We start from the raw sequence: 25,208 nt of genomic DNA, 5'->3' as shown, positions 1-25,208 counted from the left end.
GATGAAAAGTTCTGGAGATCTGTTTCACAGCAATGTGAATATAAACACTACTGACCTTAAAATGATTAGATGGTAAATTGTATGTTTTTTACCACGACTTAAAACAAACAACCAAAAAAACAAGCAGAGGGCCAGATTTTCCAGCGGGCTGTGGTTTGCCAATTCCTGGCCTAGAAGATCTAGTTCAGCCCCCTGAGGAGAGGAGGAGGAAGTCAGGAGTGACAACTTCGGGTCTCAGGAGGAAGAAAGGAACAGCAGCTCCACCAATTACCAGGAATGGGACTTCAGCAAGTCACTTACTAATCTCAGTTTTCTCATTTGCAAAATCAGCAAGTTAATAATACCTCTCTCCTAAAATAGTTGAGAGAACTAAATAGGACAATGCATGGCATGGTTCCCGGCACATGAATAACAACAGCCTAAAAGCCCTCACCTGATGGGTTCCATCACCTTTCCTCTGTGACCTCATACTCTCCTTACCCCCTACCCTCCCTTCCACACCAGCCGCCCTGCCGGTTCTCCAACTTGCAGACATGTTTTCACCTCAGGGTCTTTGCATTGGTTCCCAATACCAGCATGGTGAACTCTCTCTTTAAGTGACTGTTCATGTCACCTTCTCAATGAGGCCTCCCCTGACCACCCTATTGTAAATTATGACATGTGTCTCTGCCCTGGACTTCTGATCCCCTTTACTCTGTTTTTTATTTTTTTAAATAACCTTTTAATTTTAGAAGAGTTTTAGATTTAAAGAATTATTGCAAAGACAGTACAATGAGCTCCTATATACCCCACAAACAGTTTCCTCCATGTAACAGCTTGCATTAATGTGATACATTTGTCACAATTAATGAAACAATATTGATACATTATTGTTAACTAAAGTTCATACTTTGTTCAGATTTCCTCAGCTTTTCCCTAATATCCTTTTCCTGTTCAAGGATCCTATGCAGGATACCACACGGCATTTAGTTGTCAAGTCTCTTTAGCGTTCTCTCGGCTGTGACGGTTTCTCAGACTTTACTTGTTTTTGATGACTTTGACAGTTTTGAGGAGCGCTGGTCAGGTATTTTATAGACTGTCTCTCAACTGGGATTTGTTTAATGTTTTTCTCATGATAAGACTAGGGCTGTATATTTGGGGGAGAAAAACTACAGAGGTAAAGTGTCATTCTGATCACATCATAACAAGAGTAGATACTATCAACGTGACTTACTACTGCTCACGTTAACCTTGATCACCTGGCTGGACCCTTCTTCCTTATGCATCTACCATCTTCTAACAAACCATTCAATTTACTTATTATTTAATGTCTAGTGTTTCTCTCACCTCACTAAAGTATAAGCTCCTCGAGGGCAGGAATCGATGCTTATTTTGTTCACTAATGTATCCCAAGTACATAGAGAATGCCTGACACACACACACAAAAGGCACTAGATAGATACACGCTGAATGAATACACTGTTACTCCTTTGCATGACATTCATCGCCCTTCATGACCTATCCACCTCTCCAGTTTGTCCTTCCTGACCAACATTCACCTTGCTGTTTTACTCCTCCATGCTTTGGCCCAAGCTGGGGAGCCTTCCGAATTGCTCAGGCTCCCAGAACACCCTAGGTTTGCCACAATGTACTGTAATGATGAACAATTTCTCTCCATCCCACTCTATACTCCAAGCTACTTGACAGCAGATGTGATGCCTTACTGACCCTCCTATATAATCTCTATGACTTCATCTTTTGGGGCTCCATTTTCCAACCTTTCTCCTTTTGGAATTTATCTTTTCCCTAGGATGTATAGGCCTCAAATTCACTACAATACAAGGGTCTAATGCGAAGTTTAGTCTCCATAAATGAACACCTCTTACTAGCTTGCCTCATTTGGTTTTGAAATTAATTAATTAAAAAATAATAACAACATGGGCTTCCGTGGTGGCGCAGTGGTTAAGAATCTGCCTGCCAATGCAGGGGACATGGGTTTGATCCCTGGTCTGGGAAGATCCCACATGCCGCGGAGCAACTAAGCCTGTGCACCACAACTGCCGAGCCTGCACTCTAGAGCCCGCGAGCCACAACTATTGAGCCTGTGTGCCGCAGCTACTGAAGCCCGCGTGCCTAGAGCCCATGCTCCGCAACAAGTGAAGCCACCGCAATGAGAAGCCCGCACGCAGCAAAGAAGACCCAATGCAAAAGAAAAAAAAGACCCAATGCAGCCAAAAACAAAATAAACAAATTAAATAATAATAATAACAACATATTCAGACAGGTCAAAATATGAACAGGACTTTCCTCTGACAAAGTGAACTGAGTGAAATCACCGTGTGGGTGCAGTGTGGTTTGCCTCCACACAAAAAGTGGAAATCAGGAGCTAATTAGAACTGTGTTCTAAATCTGGCTCAACCACACACGTGCTGGGTGGCCTCTGGCAAACCATTAAACCTCTGGGTATCTTACTCAGCTACCTGTATCCAACAACATTGCTAATATCAAATTGCTTCACATGTGGCTCATTCACCAGGTAGCTGTTCCAACACACCTTTAAAAAATGTAAACTGCTATATAATTATGGAGCCCTCCACTGGACCTCACCCATTCAAGAACCACCTGCTCCTGTCTTCCCCTGGAAAGATATGTCAGCCCAACAACAGCAAAGTCAGCAACCAACTATTTATAACACCCTACTTTTCAGCCAAACTCAATGATCTACAGACACTTTATTTTATTTTTATAAAGAATACCCTTTCTGTAAAAAGGATTATTTCCCCAATGTAACAGATTGAGAAACTGAGGTCCATTTGTCAGTGTTGTCATAAAAGCTCAATCCAAAGAATTCCATGCATGCATCAAAATGTTAACAGGATGCAGAATCAGTGCATTACTGTTTCCTAACAAGGAAATCTGCTGTTTACATGCTCATTAGGCAAGGCTAATTAGCAGGATGAATACAGCAGTCCTTCCACACAGAAGTAGAAGCAGATATGAGTAATAATACCAGCCTGGCCCACACAGAGATGCCACTTTCTCCCGAGCTGGATGGTAAAAACGCTGCCTTCCTCCCACTTGACTAAATGGCTGGTATTCAGAACGTAATGAGTGCTCAAGAGGGTGCCTGGGGCCTTGTAGTTTTAGAAGCAGCTGGACTACGGAGAAAAATGCAATACCAAAGACACCTAGGATAAACAGTTTCTGCCAGTCATTTTCAAACATGAGAAACAAGGGTGATTATAAGAATGGTCAGCACATGTGGCTCTCACACGGTCTTCACTTTGGTTAAGGCCACAGCTGACTATAAATTTTCTGAGAGTTACATAATGTAAAGGCTCCACCACAAGAGAATATGACCCTAGTAAAAATGCTTCTGGATTATCAGGCTACAAGAGGTTACGCTTTGTCATGGTGCTTTGTCATAAAGACATGTTGTAATGTAAGCATGTTGACGGAGCACAGGCAAGCCAAGAGCAGCAGATAAGGAAATGGTGCCTCCGTGGCCCTCATAAGAAGAGTTCAGCGGCTCTTTCAGAGGAGAAAGACAGCTAGAAACACAAATGGAATCCCATCTTCATAGGCCTGGAGGGAACATTAAATGGCTACATTTATCTAAGTTTCAATAAATGAGAAGTGTATTGCCAGGCAATACCTACGGAACATATCATTTAGAAATATAATTTTACAGTGTTTTTCCCAGTTATGAAGGTAATAAACCCATAAAAACTCTGGAAAATACTGACAGATATGGAAAAGAAAATAAAAATCAGTCATGATCTCAGAACGAAATAGTTAGGTGTGTTTTTATCTAATATTTAATTGGAATCAGATTATATACAGTACACAGTTTGGGCACACTGTCTGTTTAAAGACCTGCTCAAAAAGCAAATACCAGTAATTATTAACCGTGAAAAGAAAAAAGAAATGTCTCAGAGTGTGCTGTGCCCACCGATACCTTACAGCCTGGCACAAGGCCCCACCTGACTGAACTCTCTTCCACCCTGTCCAGGGATCTCCTCTCTATACCGCCACTAGTGCACTGCAAGGCCCTGACCCGCCTTGAGCATGTCAACCGGCCCCTCCTCAAACCTTTCTTCCCCAGGTTTCATGGGCACCGCGCTCTCTGTTTTCCTCTCATTTCTACCCTCTCCTTCTCTGTTCCATCTTCTTCCTTTCCTTCCTGGTCTGCTCATCAAATAGGGGCATCACCTCAGCTCTCTTCTCTGACTACAGCCGCATGTACTCCTCGGGTCAGTTTAGCCCCATAATTGCCTCCATGCTCACACCTCCCAAATTTCCACCTTCAGTCTCCATGGACTCTGGTCCCATGTCCCCAACTTTTTGTAGGACATTTCTATCTGGCTTATCATCTGGCAAAATGAAGCTCAACTTGTCTAAAGCCACACTCAGCTGTTCACTCAATAATTATTTGCTGACTGCTCACTATGGGTTGGGTGCTGTCTGAGGTACTGGGGAGACGGTAGCAAATAAAACCCTTCAATGCAGCTCCCACTGACAACAGGACCCAACTCTCTAACCTGACACTCTAGGCCTTTCACAGTCTTGGACTAGCTTGCCTGTCCAACTTCCCGCTTCCCTTCAATAAGACATTCTTTTCCTCCAAACTGGGATGCTACTGCTCAAGTTTTAGGGTTTCCCAACTCCAAAACTTTGCTTACAGTTATCTCTGAGGTACCGTCTCCCCACCTCTACCTACTGAAATTCTATCCACTCTTCAGGCTTACTTGCCGCCTCTTCCACAAGCTTTCTGTGATTCCTCACCCCAAAACGGTCAGCTCTTTCTTTAAATGTCCAGAGAATGGCTTTGGTACTGCCTCCACAACTTACACTGCCTGCTGCCTGTTCCTTCTGAAATGATGATGATAATAATTATATTATCTTATAATAATTATATTATCTTATATTATTATAATATAATATATTATATTATAATAACTACCAAAAGCATATTTTGTGCCAGGTGCATTGCTCAGTACTTTATATCTCTAAGCCTCACCATGTGTAAAGTGATGAGGAAACTGAGGCGAAACGATACCTAGTAACTTTCCTGAGGTCACACGCCTACCCTACTGGACTTACAGCAACTTGGGCACAGCGATTCTACCCCATTTCATTTTTACAACCCTCACTGGGCCTAACACAATGGCTAGTACACAATGGGTGCTCAGTAAATATGGGCTGAATGAACGACTGCATAAAGAGCATGTTTTCAAAGTACTGATGTCTGTAAATATAAACACCACTCTGCTTTTCTGGCCAAAGTATATTTCAATTCATTATAAGCTCGTTTAATAAAAATTTGACATGCTTTCCAAAACGTTATGTTGACTTGAGCTTTTAAATTTTTTCTTGGTTAGAAAAAGCTTCCAAGCTATTGAAACTGGGTTTAAAAATAACATGGCAAAGGTCAGGTAGCAAAGACCTCACTCAGACCTTTTATAGAAACAAGAGCGCCTATGCAGCGCTTGGGAATTATTTTGTGAACCACTCCAAATCCATAGCTTGGCTGGTCTAATTTTCCAGTGACTTAGAGCTCAAGCTCTTTTTAATACCAGAAAGGACATGTTCCTTTTGAAATACCCCTGGGCAATCAACCTAAGCATTTTTCAGTCCATCTCTGTGCTTACTGTTTGCCTCTTGCAAAAATCATTGAGACATTTGATGCCCCAAGATGTTTTCCCAGAAACCAACCTAAATATAAGCGTGGGGCTTCAAATCTCCAATTGCTCTGCTATTGAAGGCAGCAATGTTATTATGCCCCTGTGGCACCCACTGCGCTGGAAAGCCAAGACTTCTGATTGAGAAGCCCATTTTCATAAAACCACCAGCATTCCAAAATGTCCTGGTTTTAGGATCAAAACAGACAGACACAAACTTCAGTTACTTAAGTGTCTAAAAATGCAGACTCAGTGTTTTCCATTCCCCCGTTACCTCCATGGCAGGAAACAGTGATTAAAAAACAAACAAAAGAATCACTCAAATTACCTCCATCCTAGGACTGAGGTGAAGAAGTTGAAAAGTTCCATCATAAAAACCACGTGTGCTAGAGTCACCCTCCAACTGCAACAGGGAATAACGAGTACATGGAGGTGTCATCTAAACCAGCTGGCGTGAGACCTCGTAATGGCCACCCCAAGGAGGAACACTGAGACCCAGCTATGCAAGATACCCAAAAAAGCTAAAGAAATAGCTTTTCAGATTAGCATCTTTAAAGATGTCATCAGCTCATATAACTATTTGACTTTATTGAGAATAATCATCTTCACATGCATGGTTTAGAGCATGGTTTATAAAGCACTTGATAAGCTTCTTGAAAAAAATTTGTAGTAATCTCAACAGAGACAGGTAAGTAAAGTAGCAGGATTATTTTAGAGATGATGAAACAGAGACCAAAATGACTCATCTACTGTCAGTCGAAGGCCCCATGGGGAAGAAAAAGAAATTCCCAGAATCCCTGTCAAATTACTGAGTCCACGTTCAATTACCTTTTAAACCACTTTAAATCACTCAGGGGCCCTGATGCTAAAAGGACCATAAACAAGGAGTAAGGTGAATTCAATCCATGAGCCACCCAAGTTTGAGGTTTTTTGATGGGACAGAGGTGTGGCAATGGGAAGAACACACATTTCTGACACCAAGAAAGGGTTCATGTCCCAGCACGGCCTTCTAAGCTGAATGACCTCCAGCAAGTCAGGCTGACTCAGGACGTCTTGGCCCTTCTTATCTGCAAAATGGAAATCCTTCCAACGTCTGTCTCCATCAGTGCACCTCTCCATTAGAGAGCTGTAATGCACAAATGCAGATAATATATGTGAAATTTTTGTAAAATCTAAAACAATTACTATTCCTATAAGAAGCTTGTTGATTTCTAACCACACAACCATTTATACTCAACAAGCGCTCACGGAGGATGGACCAAGTACCCAAACACTACGTTAGGTGATGGTACGGACACAAAACACAGCTTGTGCCCTCAAAGAGCTTAAGAGCTAGTGGGGAAACAATACAAAACCAAGTATAAAAAGTGCCTTAACAGAAGTATACAAAAGGTGTTATGGGAACATAAATAAGAGGTCATTACTAATCAAGGGACAATAAAAAGTCTTAAGTGACAGAACACAATTGAATGGCATAATAACATGTGTACAGAGATGACTTCAGTTGAAACAAACCAAAGACAAACGAAACGTACAAATAAAACCAATCAGATGTGCTCTAAAAATGATGCTGCTTCTGGCATGAAGCTGTCAACCTACAGGAATATCTCTGAAGGTCCCACCAAAGCCTGAGCTCAAAGTGAACTAACAAACAATTGCACAAATGGGAGGCACAAGTGTAGAGGGCTTCCTCACAAGCTGCCCAAGTCTATCCAAACCACAGAATCTATCCGACCCACAGAAACATCCCTGGCCAGCAGAAGCATTTGCTGGGTGGCTGAGATGTCATGAGAAATGAATCCTTGCCTCACTTCCCATTGACTTTAATTCCTTGGGTCACCGCAGCTGATTACCAGAAGGGAGAATACTCACCACTTTAACCTTCAAAGCAACAACCAGCTTATGGGTTAGCACACATTCACAAAACTGGTTCCTCTGGGCATTTAGGGTGAACGTACATGAGAAGTAGTTAACTGATCTTTTTTCTTTCCTGGCTACACTTGAACCTGCTAAAGAATGAGGCTGGGTCTTTGTTGAATGGCACCCAGAGAGTACCAGACCCACGATAAGGTCTAAGCAGAAGGTGACTCACTTCTTATTTGAAAGGACAGACGTACCCAGGGGTGATGGACTGCACCCACGACCCCTCCCTCCCTTTTGGACTCAATCTGTGACAATGACCTTGACCTTGGTTGGCTACCAAGCAGCCTCTTACCAATTCTGTCAGGAAACAAGCAAGCCTGCCAAAAGCAGACAAAACATTGTCTTTGACCCTCAAAGATAAGGACAAGGCAAGGTAAAACAAGAGGACGAGTCTTTGTTATTTTACTATGTACTACATGAAGGCCAGAAAACTCTCTGCCCATCACACAGGACAAAGGAAAAGTTTACTAAGTATGAAGAGGAAGAACAGTAAGAACTACGTTTTCATCCACAAATCTGGGTTTAAATTTCTTTTACTGTGGACTATTATCATTGGTACTAAATGGATTTTTACAAAACAAGACAGCAACGTGTAAACCTTCTGAAGTTGAATTCTGGAGCTCTGATTGGTCTTATTTCTGTGACTGTTTTGATCTGACATTAGGATGATAGGCTTATGGTAGCTGGGACTCAAATAGTTTGCCCTGCATCAGAGACAACTACTGTTATACTAAACCCTTCATCAGAGACAACTACTGTTATATTAAACCTTTCAAAAATGCCCTATAGAGGACTCCTTCAGCGTGGATGGACATATGTTAAATGTGGAATGGTGTATTTAGTGAAACGTTTAAAAACAAAATAGAGTTCTTACAACTCCTACACCAAGACCAAGATTTAAGAGTCATCACTAACATTTATTGAGCACTTCCTAAAGTCATTATGTGAAGCCCTTTATCTTCATTATGTTGTTAAATCCTCACAACAACCTTATCGGAGAGCTGCTATTATTATTACCATTTTACAGATAAGGAAATTGAGATCTAAAGAAATGCAGTACCTTGTCCAAGGTAATATGGCCAGTAAGCGAGTGGAAACAAACCTCTAAAATGCACATACTGTCCTGTATAACAATTAACTGCAAACTAATTACCCTGAGATAATACAGCTAGAATTTTACATACAAGGTGCTTTGAGTTTTAGTGTCAAACTTCAGCAACTTTAATATTTATTTTTTAAATCCTTCTGTTTGTTAATCCCACAACTCAGAAAGTTAATTGCTAAATATCCAGGGAAATAGTTTATACTTAATTTACAAAAAAAAATCACCTCTGTACTATTTGTGTCATTGTAAATTCTCCAAGGGAATAGTGGATGATAGGTGTCTGAACAAACAGAATAAAAGGCTGTTCTCTAACTAAATAGCTAACCTCAATTCTCTCAGTGACCTTGGACATATTGCTTGGAATGTCTGCAAGAGTATAGTAACTGACTCCATTTAGGCTAAACAAGTGCTTTTGCAAATGTTTACATAGTCCTAATTGCCCAAACCTTTTACTAATGTTTCCCAAAGACATCATTTTTCATTTAGCCAATAAATAGAAACACTTGTAAAAATGTTTGCTTAAAAAAAAAAAAAAACCCTGCAAATAAGTGTTTCTGTCAAAAGAATTAAAAGGAATATTTTCAAATTAGATGTGACTATAGATAATTCAAACATGCTTTGACTATTAAGGCATGTCCAAATAAACTGCCTCCTTCTGAAACCAACTTAACTTTTTTGGGGGACAGCGGGTGGATAGGGGACAAATATCAATGTATATGGGACTCAAGCGAAATTACAAAGTTGACCCACAATCTTCAGTCTTGTTTCTTAAGTGTACTAAAATATGATATGCCCAAGTTTTATATGATCACACTACAGTGAAAATATAGACATCATATCTAACCTCTCAGTGAAAGTTAATTACTTTTGGACCACAAGATCTGGAATTAGAAGACCTGAACTGCCCATGCACTACTACTAGATGTGTGATTCCAGGCATGTCATTTGAACCTGAATTCTAGTTATTTCAATGCAGGTCAAATAAGAATCCCTGTCCTACCTTCCCCGAAGGTTGTTCTGGAATGTAAATCAAATGACATAACGTAGTGTTTTGTGAACTCAAAGGCAGGGTACAGGATGCCAACGGGGGTCATCCGGGGTCATCCGTATGGTACCAGGGAAAGGGTCACCACAGTCTCTTTGATTTCCTCCCATTATAAACCAACAAACTGGTGGAGAGAGTGGTGACAGCAGTCCGTTTAGGAAGCTCTGAGATAAGGTTTTAATTAACTCAAGGGTTCCTCCTGCACTGTTCAGGCAAAATGAGTTGCTGCACATCGGGCTTTCTGGTAGTCTTAGAGTGGAAGGATTCAGTAGTGCAAGATTCAGGGTGATTCAAAAGGAATGTCTCTTCTCAAAGAAGAAAAAACAAAGAAGTAAAATACTCCCTTGTCTCCCAAGTTCCTGTACAGGTAGGATACTCTGTCCCTCCTCCTTTCCTCTTCCAAGTTTCTTAAAGAGGTTTTTTTTTTATGCTTTCTGACTCCATTCATTCCTCCCTGCAGAAGCACTGATTCTGCCCCAGGTGAAACTGCACAGGCAGAGGTCACCAACACTTTCCTTTTGGCTAAACCCAGGAGGTTTTTCACTCCACCTCTGACTGACCTCTCAGCAAGATCTGACCTACTCAACACCCACTCTTTGCATTGCTCTCATGAAAGCACTGATGTAAGTCTCTTCTGGAATTTCTCCTTTATCTCTGGATGCTCCCTCTGGTACCCTGTATGAGCCCCCTTCCTATGCCCACATCATAATGTAGGTGTTCCTCCGTTTTCCCCATAACCCTCTTAATTAGTTCCTCTTCCACCTGGGTGATCTTCTCCATCCCCATGGCTTCGGCAGCAGTCCATGTGACAGATGAGAAACATTGTTATCCTGAGCTCTAGACCCACATGCAACTGCCTTTCAGACATCCCCTAACTCCTAACATGCACAAAACCAAACTCCTCATCTTACCCTCAACCTGCCCCTCCTCCTGGCATTCTCCATATAGTGAAGGATATCATCATCCTTGACCCTGCTGGCTCCCTCCCCCACAAATCACTCCAAATCGGCAAGTCATGCTAATTCTACCTCTGTGAGATCTGCCAAATTTATCCATTGCTCTCCTTCTTTATGGCCTTAGTTCAGACACTACCATGCAGTTTCCTCCCTTTAGTCTTTCCCTCCACTAATCCATTCGCCACACTGCAGTTCAGAGAGGGCTTTCTAAAATTAAAACCCTGTTCTCTTCTGGATAAATCATATACTCCTTAACACTGCCTATAAGAGCTCAAGTCCACTTACTTTCCTGGGCTTACCTCTTAAATCTCCATCGTCACTACCCCGCACCCCAAAACACAAAGGCACACAACTTGGCTAATTCTCATTCAGCCTTCAGGTCTTTGCTGAGGTATCACTTCTTCCCTGACCTCCCACGTCCATTTTGAACATCCCTCTTGTGTGTTCCCATAGCACACTGATTTCCTCAATTATAATGCTTTTCACTCTGTATAAAACTAGCCTGCTTACTTGTGTGTCTCCCCCACTAGACTGTAACCTTCATGAAGGCAAGGATTGTGCCTGTTTTCTTCAAGATTGTATTGCTGGTTCCAAGTACAAGAGGTATGTGCCACGGCACAAAATAAGTGCTCAATTCTTACTTGTTTAATTTACAAACCAATAATCTCTGAGGGTGGAAGAGAAGTTGTTCTGGAAAAGTTCATGGGAAAAGATCAATTAGCTAATTTCCTGGAGCATAAAAACTGCTGGTTACCTTTCCAATGTTTTCTAACCTATAATATATGTTCCTTGTTCTATGAAAATCTACATTTATAATCACATCTATAGACTACAAGGTAAAATGGATATTTAGCAATTTCCCAGTTAGATAAATGTCCACAAGTAAACTGGATAATGCAGAACAGGGCAGCTTCAGTTTGTACTGAATTATAAATTGGTTACACTAATCACAGTAACTAGACAAATAAATCTCTCCCATACTCATAAATGTAGCATATAATCGGGGAATCCAATTTAAAACACATAACTCAAATTGACAGTTAATGAATGTATGAAAAACAAACAAAATGTTAATGAAAATAGCATGCCTGACATCTCAATACAATGGCCTCTATATTTTGACTTTGGTTTTTGCTCATAATTCATGTTGCCATTAACATTAATTACCCTCATGGACCAAATAAACTTCATACCTTACTGTCAATATGAAGGTGAACTATGTAGGCTTGTTATTACTGTCTGGTAATACCTACAGTAGCCAATGAAACAGAGCAAACACAATGCATGGAATTTACTACTGGTGGTTATTCTTATCACACTCTCACTCATTACTCAATTCTCTGCATTAGCTTGCCCCAGAAACTCCAAGCTAGCATACAGTTCCGCTACTTATGAACCATATATAAAATCCACTCTAAAAGAAAAAGGAAAAAGAAAAAAAGCAATTCCTTTCTAGATATCCCTCCACAGGGTTTCTTTTGAAGGGTTAACACTCCCCATGAAGAAAATCAGCATTTGGCTAACAGCCAGTGGAGCAACAGACACTTTCCATACTTTTCTACAGGTGTTGGAGGAGAGTGTAAAGTGAAAATAGAAAAGGGAGCTAGTAAGAAAAAAAAGAAGGAGTAGCAGTGGTCTGGGGCTCCTGCAAACTGTCTAGAGATGGAGAATGCTAAAAATTCTGCCCAAATGGTCTAACCTTTTCAGGTTTCTATTAAAATCAGGTCTTCTGAAACCAATAATTAACGTAGTACCCCTCTACCTGCCTGTTTCTTAAATTTGTAAATGTATGACGTGACTTCAAGTATTACGGGAAGGCTGCATACATGATTAAACTGGAATAGAGTATATTAAGTATCTGATAAGTATTCAATAAATATTAGCTTTGGATGTTTTTTAATGCAGCAGTTACCGGCCTACATCCAGTTTGGTTTTCCTAGTAATAACATGCAGAGGGCTTTTTCTTTTTCTTTTTTGCTAATGGTTATATTAGCAAAAAATCACAGTTCTTTGTTTTCCACTTATATAATTAACCTGAGTCCATAGCCCAAAGCCTAAAATCCATCAATCTATGAGAAAACAAAGACAACGAAAGCTCAACCATGAGCTTCCTTTTTCTATCATTTCAGTATGATATTCAGCCATCCTTCCACCACCAAGCTTTCACTGATTACCCTTATCGAGAAATAAGTTATCCAACTTTATTTCAATCTTTCCAACCATATTTATCATATCCTATCTTCTAGTCTTTCTTTAAAACATCACTTCCTGCCATATATTAAGTTATTTATGGATTTTTATATTCTCTATTATTTGACTGGACAATGTCTTAGATTCATTGTATTCCCCACAACATAGAGTTTTAACAGCTTTTAAAATAATGTTTATTGATTATTATGGTTATAAACAATTACTATATACTTATTGTTAAACATTTTGAAAATACATAAAGTATAAAAGGGGAAATAAACAATGCCTATTCATCCTCCAATGAGAAAAAAGCACTGCCCCATTTTGGCCCTTTCAGTCCCTTTCCTTATGTAGGTAGATCTTTCTGGTTTTTTAAACATAGTTGAGAGTTAACTGCACATACAGTTCTCTAGCCTATCTCCCCCCATTTAGCAAAAATTGATAAATACCTTTCCACACTGTTAAAACTCTTCATAAACATCCTTTTACAAATCTGTATAAAACCATGTCTTTTGATGATAGCATAATTTATTTAAACTGTTCCCCTCTTGTTGGGCATTTAGACTATTGCCAATATCTGACTTTTCTAACCAAAGCCATATTAAGCACTTGTGAACATTAACTTTTAAAATATTTCTCATAAGTTCCTTTGGACAGACTGCTAGGAGTGGAACTACTGGATCGAGGAGTGGACACATTTAGTGAGACTTTTCGTACATTCAGCCAATGAGTTTTTCAGAAAGCTTTCACATCTGCGCACCCCTCACAGCATCTAAGAGTGTCTGCTCTGCTACCCACTACCTGATGTGGAGAATTAGAATTTTTTTAAATCTATGTAAATTTGAGAGCTGGAAAAATGGTCCCTTGCTGTTGTTTCCATTTCATTTCTTTGATTAATGGAAAGAGAATGCATTTTCACATGACTGTTAGCCATTTAGTTTTCTCTTGTATGGGTAGTCTGTTCCTGTCATATTAGTTTTCTTTTGCCGTGTAACAAATTCCCACAAGCTTAGTACCTCAAAACAACACCCATTTCTTTTTTTTTTTATAAATTTATTTATTTTATTTAATTTATTTTTGGCTGCATTGGGTCTTCGTTGCCGCACATGGGCTTTCTCTAGTTGCGGCGAGTCGGGGCTACTGTTCGTTGAAGAACACCCATTTCTTACTTCGCAATTCTGAAGGTCAGAGTCTGGGTGGGGTTGTATGGGTTCTCTGCTCAGGCTCTCTTTCACAAGGCAGAAATCAAGGCGTTGGCTAGGCTGTGCTCTTAACTAAAGGTTCTGGTAAAGAATCCAGTTCTGAGCTCATTCAGTTTGTTGACCCTCGGTCTGAGGTTCCAGTTTCCACACTGGGTCACCCTCAGCAATTCTAGGGCTCCCGCATTTCTCAAGGCTGTCCCCATGCCTTCTCAAGTGTCACCTCCATCTTCAAAACAGCAACAGCATGTTCAGTTCTTCTCAGGCTTCAGGTCTCTCTGATTTCCCCAGCCAGAGAATGCTCTCCTCTTTTACAGGCCTCTTTGATTAGATTTGGCCCACCAGCTAATTTCCCCATTTTAAATTCAACTGTGCCATATAAAGAAACATGATCAAGGAAGTGATACTGCATCATACTTACGGGTTCTGGGGATGAGGGTATGCAATCTTGGTGGAGGGGCATTTTCAGAACTGTGCTTGCCATAGGGTATTAGATGTTGTTTCTTATCATTTGTTTGTGCTCTTTATGATGTCTTAATTTCATGAATTTACCAAATAAGTGAATCTTACTGATGACTGCCAGAAGTTGCATTTTCACAATGGCAAAGACAACTAAGGATGGGGCTGCTGCGTGCTAATAACGATTCTGAACACAGTCGGCCCTCCGTACCCTTGGGTTCCACATCCGCAAATTTAACCAACCACAGAAAATATTTGGGGGAAAAAAACTCCAGAAAGCTCCAAAAAGCAAAACTTGAATTTTGCTGGGCACTGGGCAACTATTTACATAGAATTTACAATTCTTGACATAGAATTTACATTATATGAGGTATTACAAGTAATATAGAGATTATTTAAATTATACCAGGGGATGTGCGTAGCAGAGGTTATATGCAAGCACTACGCCATTTTATAAGGGACTTGAGCATTGTTGAATTTTGGTATCTGGAACAAATTGGAACAAATTCCCCTATGATTGTATATGACTTTGCTAACATTGGTATTTTAAAAAGATTTAATTGTGGGGAAAAGTACATTACATAAAATTCACTATCTTAACTATTTTTAAGTGTACAGTTCCAAACTATTAAGTACATTCATATTGTTGTGCGACTAATCTCTAGAATGTTTCATCTTGCAAAACGGAAACTCTATACCCATTAAACAACTCTCCATTTCGCCCCTCCCCCAGCTCCTGGCAACCACCATTTTACTTTCAACATTGGTATATCTCTATTTTATGTATTTATTAACAAACATGTATATCGCAATTACTACATGCACTGTTCTAAGAACTTTAAAAATATTAACTCATTTAATCGTCATAACAACCCTATGAAATCAGTACTGTTATTATTTCCATACTACAGATTAAGAAATATAGCAAATAAACTGCCCAAGGTTACACAATAGGAAGTGACCAAGCAGGAATTCAAACCCAGAATGGCTTTATAGTTCTTGCTATGAACCATTACATTGTGAAAATACTCACTGAAAGACAAACTCATCAGGCATTAATATTATCTCCTTGATGTGCATGACTTTAAAACACTTTTCTATGAGCAATTTAATCTAATATTCTTCTAGTAACTAAAAGTTAGACTATGTGACCAAGGTGACACATGCCTACCGACCTTTTAGCCCAATTTTGGTTAAGGCATTTGTTTTTGAAGTTAATGAAACAAAATTTGCCTTATATCTTAAGGTTTGCCAATTATAATTTATGTGTGGTATTTTATAATAAAGTATCTTATGAATGAATACAAATCATAATTCACTATGACTACTGAAATTATAATATTAAAGGAAAAAAACCCAGGTATTTCTCTTTTCCAAGAAGACAAAAACTTCCAAATTAGTTTACAACAGCATAGCTCAATCTCAGTTTAACCTAGTAAATTCAAATCTGTCCTGCTTTGCAAGCTATAACTCTAGACCAGTCTCAATTTGTCATTCATTTGTATATCTCAGTAGTAACACTTTATTTGAGGAGTGGGTCTGAAATGTCCTTATCTCGACCTTTTAGCTTAGTAATCCTTTCATGGAAGACCAAATCATGCTTGTCATCAGTCACATAGTGTCATTTACTGTATATTAAAAATGAACAAGGTCAACAGATGGAACAGTCGTTGTAGTCTGAAAGCCCCAGTTAGATGTGAGTTAAAAGCTCTGCTGAGGCTTGGTTTCTAAGACCCAGGAGGGGCGGCGGGGTACTAAAAACAACACACAGAACGGGATCAGCTATTTCAACTGCTTTCTACTTATATACCTGATTCATAAAAATAAACAGACAACGCATCATACAGTCTCCCCTCACCTATTATCCACTGCACTGCTGTGCAGTTTCCAGGATGAAATAGAAACCAGAGCATGGAAGAAACAGCAAAATCACCGCTACGCCAGGGAGCTTCTCGTATACTCACAATGCTGTCATCCCCACACCCTTCCCGCAGTGGCCAGTCCGGCAGCACAGAAGCAGGCAGATGCTCACCTGGCCTCCGGCTACTTCTCCCCCTTCATCTGCGGGGCCTGCAGCCTACTTCTGGCTGTGGTTCGGCTTTGGCAGCCAGCTCTCCTCACGGTCACGGCCCGTTCGGCCACCGACCATTCCGGCCCGGCTCTCTGTTTACAAGCGCTTCTTGCGGTCCCACACTTAAATGCTTCCTTCCAGCAGCTCAGGAAGCGAGACTCGGACACACAAGGTTCCAGGCCGCAAGGACTCGTCTTTCCTGCCTTAGGGACCCAGCGCCACTCAGGGCCTGCCCGCACCCTCCTGGCCTCCTTATCTCTTTGTTTTCCTACGCACAGTTTTCATCACACACTTTTTGAAAACAATGGTATGTGCCGCAGAGTCTCCTCACTGCTCCTCCCAACGCACAGATGGATGTTTGCAATTGGAAAATTTCACTTGAAACATGCCAGGGACCAGACTTGTTATTTAGCAGCTCCCTTGGCTAAGAGAATTAGAAAGAGAAGTTCTTTCTGAAAATAGAACTATTAGAACCTAGAGATTGCTTCACATTTCAGGTTTGGAGCTGCGATGAAAATCAATTTTCACTCCCCTTTCATGGTGTAGCCAGCAGGTTGAAAGAGGATGGTTTTGAGAGGAGGTCTTAACCCCCATTCGGATTCCCAGCAAAACAGAAAGTGTGTGTGTGTGTGTGTGTGTGTGTGTGTGTGTGTGTGTACGCGCACTGGTGGGCAACCTGAGTGCTCCTTTGTGAGACACTCCAACCCACCCCACAGTGACTTTGGCCATGTTGCAAGAGGATAGGGTGGTCTTGATCTCGGAGAGACAGCAGTGAATGGTCCTAAAGAGAGATCCTAGTTCCCTGCCCAGGAATTGAACCTGGGTAGCCTGGATGAAAACCAGGAATCCTAGCCAATAGACGTTGGGGGTGGCGGGCAGGGAGGGGAGGAGGGCTGTGCGCAACTTTTTGCTAAGATGAATCCCACTGCAGAAGCCTGTGGGTGTATGTCCACACTTATTATGGGGTGGCGCCCCCTCCCTTTTTGACCCTCAAGGAGCCTTTCTGCACATGCGCAGACAGGGAAGTGTTCCTTGACCTCAGGAGTGGTCGTCTTATCTCTTTACTTTCGCAGAGCTCAGCTTCTGCCACTACCTTTGCCCTTGGAGTGAGAACAAAGTTTCAATTTTACTCCACTTGACAAACACCAGCTGTCCAGCCCAAGGGCCCATCTGTCTCCTACCTCAGTCTGGCTGGAAGACCTTCCTTGAAGTCTCTTGCTTTATTCTCCATCATAGCACACTTAGCCATTTTCTCAATTTATAATTACGCATTTTTAAAATTTACCTGTTCTACTGGCTTCTCCACTCCCACTCCAGCCTCCCCTATAAACTCCCTGAGGGCAGAAACTGTTTTGGTTTCACTCACCACCACATAATAAGCACAAAACACAGTGTGTAATGTATATATGTTTGAATGAATGAATGAAGAAATGGACACACACAAAAAAATTGTCAAAGGAGGCCAGAGAAACAGCATGATAAGATTCGAAAAATCTGATTCCTGCACTCCCTTAAAGATTAATAAGAGAATCTTTAACCATTGAATTTTTTAAAATATCTCTTTTGGTTGATGTTTAGAGTTTAAATGTTTGTTTGAAAACTTATACTGCAATTCGAGATACATCTCTTGTTCCTTAAACATGCAGTGTTCTCTTTTGCCTCAGGACTTTTGACACTGGGTTTCCTCTGATGAGAGCTGTCACCCCTGCCCCATCCCTTTAGCCTGGCCAACTTCTTGCTTTTTAAGAAGCAAGTGGCATCACACCTCTCCTGGAAATCTCTGACAGAGAAACCGGATCCTTTAAACATGCCCAGAGGAACTCACATGTTCCTCTATAAATGCACTCATCACATTGTGCCAAATTCATCTATATACTCATTAGTCTTCCCAGGCCACTGATTCTCAAACTTCAGCATGTAATAGAATCTTCTAGAATAGTGCTTCTCAAACTTTAATGTGTGGGGATCCTGTTAAAATGCAGATCATGATTCAAGGGGTCTATGGTGGGGCCTTTGCACCTCTAGTGAACTCCCAGGTGATGCCACATTTTGAGAGTCAAGGCTCTTGGACTCATGTTAAAAATGCAAATTCTTGGGTCGTGCACCCAGTCTGGGGTGGGGGGGCGGCCCGAGAGTGGGGGGAGATTGCCAATTGTAGGGGAAATTGACGTCAGGTTGGCTCATGGGTTACCAGAGAAACCAGCAGAGGGGCACGCCCCTCACCACCCCTCGGATCAGAACAATCACCAGCTGGGACCTGGGGCAAGTGCACAGGAAGGTCAGTCATGTGAGCAGGGTGTAGGTGCAGCAGGCACTGGTCGAGCAGAGGGTATACAGAGAGCAAGAGAACAGCCATCTTGAGTGGCCCGACCAGACACCCGTAGATTCTCATTCTGGAGGTCTACAAAAAGTCCTGAATTCTGTTATTTTAGCAAGTGCCTCAAAGTGCTCCTTATTGGACTATTCTTTGAGAAAAACTATACCAGTCTATGGAGTTGGAGGGCAGGGCCAATGCTTTGTGATTTATTTCCCACCATGCATTAAGCACAGGGTCTGGCACATTAAACAGCCACATTTACAGAATGACTGGATTTACTCATTATCACTAATATAGATTCTCAGTGCGATCCCAGAAAAGGGATGAAAAGTCAAAGGCTGAGAACGATCTCAGCTGGGCAGTTGCTGGCTCTCAGGCCTCCATTTGGTCAGCAGGGGTCATTTTGCTCCTCTGAATTTAAATATTTAAATTCACATCTCTATTCAAAAGCCCCAGCTGCTTTTTTTTTTTATATAGACTTTATTTTGTAGAGAATGAGCAGAGAAGTACAGAGTTCCCAGATACCCGCTGCCCCAAAACACGCACAACCTCTCCCACTATCAACATCTTGCACTACGGTAATACATTTGTTACAGCTGATGACCCTATCTTGACACATCATTATTACCCCACATAGGTATACATAGGGCCACCTATGTATACCTTCTAGACCTTGCAGTTATACTGCCAATTAAATCCCTGTTTGCTAAAGGTGGTTTGCGTTGGTCTCCGTCATTTACAACTGAAAGCATCCTAATACTCCACCATTCCAGACTTATCTCCAGAATACTTCTTTTCTCCCACTCTATACTCCAGACTTACATTTTTTTACCACTCCTGGATACTCTTCCATTCATTCCCATTATCCTGCTTTAGGATCCCCCATTATATCCCCTCTGCATCCCCTGAAGGGCAGGGAGCTTGCCTTATTCATCTTTGTATTCTCCACACCACTTACGGTACCTAGGAAATGATCTTAATAAATGTGCATTAAAACAAAGTGAAATACCAAATGACATGTAAGGAGATTTTATTATTGTATCTCTTCATTAAAATTTTTTCAACTTAGCTTTCCTTTATAAAATAATGGTCAAGTCCAGATTCAATAAAGCAATACTGTCTTCCAAGAAATAAAACAAAAGTTGCATCAAAAAATATTTTAAACTTAATCAGAAAATGTTGGTGCTATTTATAGCCTAGAATTTGCAAGCCAAGTATACTTCACCCCATGTGCACAGATATGCCCAGGTAAAGATGATTGGGATACTCACTGAGAGCAATATCATAATATTTTTTTGTCTCATTAGGTAAATTAAAAGCGTTTGAGATGTAGCATACTAAAGTCATAAATGGAGCAGCTTAGAAGTACAACTGAGCTTGCTACTCAGCTGGGAGGCACCCGCAAAGGCATCCCATTGCTGAAATATTGAAACAGTTGCATACAAGCTGGTAACTAGCTTCTGTCCCTAAGCTTCCTAAGTGTCCCAAGTCTCTTTCCAAGGAATTCCCTCCTCACCCATCCTAAGATTCAACACCCAAAGGATTGATACCTGACCCTTCTCTTGCATGAGAGGCAGGGTTCTTTCTGATTAGCCAATGATCAGGCCATATAGGTTTTTGAGTCTTTTGCTATCACTTCTACAAGTAGGCAAACAGAAAAAAATAGTGAAAAGCCTTCAACGAAGCAAAATATTCAGTGATTCCCCACCCTATTACCACATACTATGTCTTTTTTAACCAGAAAGATCAAGAATAAGTGATAGACTCTTACCAAAAAAGTCTTTAATTGGGCAATTTGAATGTGCTTCATTTTAGTCATTCAACAAGCACATATTACAGGAATTCAGTGTTCTCCGGGTAGGTGGTTCATGGGCTCATGGTGGCTTGTATGATGGTTAGTACCAACCAGAGGCCTCCATTAAGAGCTTACCTGTTGATGGAATGGTCCAGAAAGTTAAAACCTTGTAAAAGGAAAACTTCTTCAATCTTGACATGGGACAGAACCTTTTTGTATGATATATTCTAAACTTCCTTCTGGGAAAACCTAGCATTCCTGATAAAATGCCTAAGAAATCTGCAAAGTTAGGTAAACTTTAACAGCATTAGGAGCTGCAGGAGTTGCTGCCCTTCAACACCTGGCCTGAAAGCTATCTGAGAAGTTTTCTCCCTGGCTATAGTCCTCATTTTGCCCCAAATAAAACTTAACTTACCAAAAAAAAAAAAAAAAAAAAAAAGAGTTGCAGGTTGAGTTCCCAGGAAGCAAACTCAGAGAGAGTTCAGCATGCAGGGAGTGCCCGTGGGATCAGCACGTGTGTATGGGAGGGGTGAGAGCCAAACTGGGCAGAGGGAAAGGTAGAGTTGTAAGGCCCAACAGCAGCCTTGCCACCCCCATGAAGACCTCTGAGACAGAGGGGCCTGTCAGAGGCTTTAGAATAGTCCTGAATCAGGCCAAGAACAAGTGGTGTGCTGGCAAATTGACTCTGAAAAAACAAAAGGCCTGATTTGTTACTGTCTGCCAATTTCCATGGTGTAAACACCACACGATGCCTAATTTCAAGTTCTGGATGTCGTGTCACTGAACATGGGGTTGGAGATGTGCACAGTCAGGTCTCAAGGGCCAGCAGAAGCTGGCTCCAGCACACCACTGGCCAAGACGGCCAGGTCTTTCCATGTCCACATCCATCAGTCAGTGGATGTGGGCTACTCTGAGAGGGAGCACGGTCTTAGGCAAGGTGGCCCTCTGCAGTTGATACAGTCCTTGGAGGGTTTGACCACTGAAGGCAATCTACTGCCACCACTTCCAGCAGCTGGGGCAATGAGTCCTTTTTTGATAGGGGATCTGGGCAGCCCATCACAGAGTCCACCGTACTTGCTCTGGGAAACAAGTCACCTGCCTACTCAACTGTCAGTCAAGAGTCTAGTCATCTTTAACCTCTAGATGGAAAGATGTCCAGCGGTCCAAAACAGTAAATACCCAACAAGTGATAAAGGCAGAAGAAATTCCAGAAGTTCAGAAGATTAGAGGGAGGATGGAGCCACTCATACAGGCCTCTACAAAAAACCAAGGGCTTGAGCCTACCTTGAAGGATAAGTAGAATTGGGGTAGAAAAGCAAAGGAGACTGAATGGAAGCCGCCTTGTCTTGTAATTAGAATCCTGGCTCTGGCGCTTATTCATTCTCAGGTCTTCACAAATTATTTTACTTCTCTGTGCCTCAGTTTCCCCATAGGTAGAATGGGGATGGTGACAATAATAATAATGTAATAATAGCAATAATATTATCTACCTCAAAGTGTTTTAGTTTACAGTAAAAGTTTGTATTAGTGTTTGGCAATAAGTGAGCTGTTATTTCATGGAGCTAAATGTGAAGATATTACATTGCACAGTAGTGGGAAAAAAAAAAATTACACACACATATACATACATACAAAGTTCATTTCACCAGAACCGGGGAGCTGAGCAGGTATACCCTGATATTTACAAGAGCCAGGGTAAGAAAACAAATGGATGCCTTCAGTTTCCCAGCCCAGACCCTGTCCTGCACCACAAAGCCCCAAATATGTTCATGCAGACATCCCGGCTGCCATGCCTAACTTTATTGACAGCTTTCCCAGCCATAGTCACTCCTCAGGCTTTTGAGAACACCCTGGCAGCTGGATTAGCACCCAGGAAGCCCTGGGGAAAAAGCCTGTACAGCTCTAGAGATAGACTCTTGGCTTTGGTACAGGGAATTCTGATGCCCCGGCAACCTGGTCTAGAAGGAGGAAGCTCTAGGTAGTCACCTTCTTGTCCAGAAAGAGATGTAGCCAGAGGAGGACCTAAAGCACAGAGCCCAGGTCAGTAGCCCAGTTGCCCAGATCTAAGGGTAGTACTTGGTAGTTCTACTGGGGATCAACCCTTATAATGCAATATTCCATCTTTAGTACTTATGCAATTATGATAAAGTAATCATGTCGTAAAAGAGGCTTTGCTATACTAGAAAAGGCACTGGATTGGGGATCAGGACCTCTGAATTATGACCTAGCCACAAAGTCTAGGATGATGGATTATGTTTATTATACTCGTTATAACTCACAGCACCAAACACCATGATAGTCCACAGTAAGATCTAATGACAAATTTATATTTGTAATGTCGAAGACTATTGAGTTCCAGAATTCAATTTGGTTTTAAGAGTAATTTTTAAGGTTGTTTTTTGTTTGTTTGATAAATTTATTTATTTATGTTTGTCTGCGTTGCGTCTTAGTAGCTGCGCCCAGGCTTTCTTTAGTTATGTTAAGCGCAGGCGGATTCTTAACCACTGCACCACCAGGGAAGCCCAAGCTTGTTTTTTTAAAAAAACTCTAACCCAAGGTTCAAGCCTATCCCTAAGAGCTGGATCCCCTTTTCCTTTCTTATCTGTTCTAAAAGTTCTCTCTCCTTCCCCACACACCCACATGAACTTTCACACTATTCAGTCCTTTTCACCAGAATGGGAATCACTGATACAAAAGAGCCCCAAGGCCCAAAACGCTTTCTTCAGTTCCTGCAGGAGGAGTCCTTATTTCACACATTTTAACGAATTGTAATGCAAATGAAGCCATTACCCAACAGGTAGATTGTTAATGGTGCATGTACTAGAAACCAACATCTCTCAGATAGATATCACTTTGTAAATTCATGCTTTTGAAACTAAATAACATCAGAAATTAAATTATTCAGAAGGAACCCTACACATAAGCTGTTCACAGTCACTAAAATGAAAGGTAGATGTTAAAATGAATGAGAATGGAATGGAACATCCTCTTACTTTTTCCAAGCAGAATATTTCCTGGCCTGTGGTGCCTTTCTAGAACCCAGAATGAGAAAATAGCTTTTATCCTGTTGGCTGCAGTGTAATTGTTCTTTCCAGAAGTTGTCAAACAGGGTGTGTGTGTGTGTGTGTGTGTGTGTGCGCGTGCTGGGGACGCTTTGTGAGACTCGCTGAGCTGCGCATAACTCACTCCCATGTATTTGTGTAACTGGAGTCATCCCACTTTGTTATGCTGGCCTGTTTTCACACTCTGTTCAAAAACTTGAATTAGACCATTCTGGAACCCCTGAAAAAGTCCTGTAGGCAAAGAGCAGGTTCCAGCCAGAGTTGACTCACTTCTGTGTATCTGAATGCTGTTGTACACATTTTTATTACAAAGTTGCTCATGACTGAACTTCTTCATACTTTCACGTGGGAGCATTTGACCCTTCCCAAATAAATGAAACTTGCCCTTTTTCCACATGCTCTGCCCAGGACATAATTTGTTTTTAAATATAACTACATGGTTGTGAAATAAAATTCATATTTTATGGCAAGACAAGAAAAATTTAAACAAAAAAAATTCTTCTCTGCCTTTTGGCCTCCCCTCTCCCCCACTGTGCATTATGTATCCGCATCACGCATCGACCAAACCTCCCCCATGGGCAGGAATACCTGCTCAACAATAAAGAGCAACATTCTGCCAGCATCAACAAGACAACTCCTGAAAGAGAACATTCCTTCCTGATCTTGTAAGTGGTCACATGACCCCCCACAATGATGCTTAAATCTAGATTATGTGAACTGTCAATAACACGCCTTTTGATGTACAGCCCTCTGTCTCAAAAATCTTACTGTGCCTTTACTTCTAACGGGGGTGGGGAACAGTTCTCGGAGATATCGGAGATGCTCTTCTTGGGTTATAATCCTCAAATTTGGCTTGAATAAAATTTTCCATTTCTTTCTTAGATCGACTGATTAATTTTTTTCAACATTGTTAGAAAAAAGAGTTGCAAGCATCAGGAGAGAGGGCCCTCCTATTAGTTTTGTCTTCTACTCTTTTTCTTCCACAATTATAAAGCTTTTCAGCTTTGAACAGTAGACGTGTATTGGGGTGACTATATTCTTTGCATGATTGTGGTTCAGGACTTAAAGTTTTTAGAGGGCAGAGATAAGTTGAAAATCACATCCCACAGAGAAGTGCTTAGTAAATAAGAATGACAGGCATCTTCTGCAACCATTTGAGGGGGTCCCTTGCCATTTTCAGGAATAGATTTTCACCCAGTAGATGACCCAGTAAACACAGTGATACCTTTGATTCCTGGGAGGGATGGGTTTATAAAGGAAGGGGGGAAAAGAGGAAGGAAGCAACATTTAAACCTGATCTCTACCCTAAACTGAGCTCCTCAACACACACACTCACACATACACACTCACTCACTCATTGGCACACAGAGTTTGCTTTTCTTCAGCTAATGGGATTGGCACCGCTTAAAGCAGATTGCTAGGTCAT

The 25,208-nt window shown here is 41.2% G+C and overlaps 1 protein-coding gene across 8 annotated transcripts in view; it reads right to left on the bottom strand.

Moving 5' to 3' along the window:
- Positions 1-16,864, bottom strand: part of PLEKHM3 (pleckstrin homology domain containing M3) — a 186,809-nt gene extending 169,945 nt beyond the window's left edge. For 3 of the 8 annotated variants that reach the window (XM_067740817.1, XM_067740818.1, XM_067740819.1), the window contains exon 1: positions 16,570-16,863. The gene's annotated coding sequence lies outside the window, so the exon portion shown is untranslated. Of the gene's footprint in view, positions 1-16,395; positions 16,549-16,569 lie in introns of those variants that run through there. The other 5 variants (XM_067740814.1, XM_067740821.1, XM_067740820.1 and 2 more) reach the window with 3 other exon arrangements.
- Positions 16,865-25,208: the final 8,344 nt, after the last annotated feature.

Source organism: Pseudorca crassidens, chromosome 6 (assembly GCF_039906515.1).
Source record: "Pseudorca crassidens isolate mPseCra1 chromosome 6, mPseCra1.hap1, whole genome shotgun sequence".
NCBI lineage: Eukaryota > Metazoa > Chordata > Mammalia > Artiodactyla > Delphinidae > Pseudorca > Pseudorca crassidens.
Note: the sequence above shows the minus strand (reverse complement) of the source record. Positions and strands in the feature narration are given on the sequence as shown.